The sequence below is a fragment of the Galeopterus variegatus genome, unplaced genomic scaffold, assembly GCF_000696425.1.
Source record: "Galeopterus variegatus unplaced genomic scaffold, G_variegatus-3.0.2 Scaffold13097, whole genome shotgun sequence".
Lineage (NCBI taxonomy): Eukaryota > Metazoa > Chordata > Mammalia > Dermoptera > Cynocephalidae > Galeopterus > Galeopterus variegatus.
Window position 1 is genome coordinate 798 of NW_007739208.1, and position 2,051 is coordinate 2,848.

Below are 2,051 nucleotides of genomic sequence, written 5' to 3' on the forward strand. Positions count from 1 at the left end.
ATAAATTCACTCACACACACAAAAAAAATGGGGGGTGGAGAAGATATAACAACTACAATCCTTTGAAGTTGTTACAACAAGCAAACGGAAAGGACATCGTTGGGTGGGAGGGAGGAGAGAGAAGAGGGAGGGAGGTTTCGGTGATGGGCCATAATAATCAACCACATTGTATATCGACAAAATAAAAATTCAAAAAAAAAGAAGACAGACAGCATCATTCTCCACTTAAAGAGGCTCGTGAGTAGTCAAATCTTATTGAAACTAGAAAGTCTCAAGATAGAGGGAATTCTTTTTATTTTATATTTTCAGTAGCCTCTGTATGCCTAAGAAAAGACAAAGTAATTCTACCAATATGTATAAAACCAAACAGCAGCAGGCTATGTAATCATTACGATTAAAACAAAACTTTATATACTGATAAAAAAATAAATAAATAAAAAATAAATGTTTGACAGAATTTAGGAATGAATCATTGGGACTTAGGGTTTTCGCTGATGGGAAACTTAAAAAAAATTTTTTTTAATTTTAACATTTACTTATACATATTTGTGGGGTACAGTGTGTTGCTTTAATACATGCATATACTGCACAATGATTCACTTAGGGTAGATAGTGTAGTTTTGTACATGTTATATTAATTTGGCATTCCTCCCCTCCCCCTGCCACCTCTGGTAACCATTATTCTATTCTACTTCTATGAGAACCACTTTTTTTTTTTTTTAAGATTCTACATAAGTGAGATAATGCAGTACTTGTCTTTATATGCGCCTGACTTACTTTACTTAACATAATGGTTTCCAGTTCCATAGATTTTGCTGCAAATGACAGCATATCATTTCTTTTTATAGTTGAATAGTATTCCATTATGTATATATACCACAGATTTTTGAAATTTCATTTTTATGATTATTTTTTATCCATTCACCCACTGGTGGGCATTTAGATTTATTTGATTTCTTGGCTACTGTTAATAGCACTGTGATGAACACAGGAGTACAGGTGTCTTTTTGACATATTGATTTCATTTCCTTTGGGTATATACCCAGTAGTGGGATAGCTCAGTCATAAGGTAGATCTATTTTTAGTTTTCTGAGGAACCTACATACTATTCTCCACAATGGCCGTACCAATTTACATTCTCACCAACAATATAGGACAGTTCTGTTTTCTCCGCATCCTCACCAGCATTTGTTATTTTCTATCTTGTGGATAATAGCCATTCTAGTTGGAGTGAGATAATATCTCATTGTGGTCTTAATTTGCATTTCTCCAATGATTAATGATGTTGAATATTTTTTCATGTGCTTTTTTGGACATTTTGTATGTCTTCTTTTGAGAAATGTCCATTCAGGTCTTTTGCCCATTTTTTAATTGGGTCATATGCTTTTTTGCTGTTGAGTTGTTTGTGTTCCTTATATATTCTGTATATCAGCCCCTTGTCTGATGTATACTTCGCAAATACTTTCTGATAGGAGGGGGTTTTTTATAACTGATTCAATCTCCTTACTTGTAATCAGTCTGTTCAGATTTTCTATTTCACTCTTGGTAGGCTGTATATTCCTAGGAATTTGCCATTTTCTTCTAGGCTATCCAATTTGCTGGTGCACTGCTGTTCATAATAGTTTCCTATGATCCTTTATATTTGTGTGGTATCAGTAGTAATGTCTCCTCTTTTATTTCTGATTTTATTTGCAACTTCTGTTTCATCTAGTTAAAGGTTTGTGAATTTTGTTTATCTTTTCAAACAACCAACAGTAAGTTTTGTCAATCTTTCCTATTGTTTCTATACTATCTATTTTGTTTATTTCTGCTCTGATCTTTATTATTTCTTTTCTTCTACTAACTTTGGGCTTAGAATATTCTTCTTTTTCTAGTTCTTTGAGATATACTGTTAGATTGCTTGAGATCTTTCTTGGGGTTTTTTTTGATGTAGGCTTTTTTTGCTATAAATTTCCTTTGTTGAACTGCCTTTGCTTCATCCCTTAAGTTTAGGTATGTTGTGTTTCTTTTTTTTTTTTTTTTTTTTTTTTTTTTTTTTTTTTAAATATAAA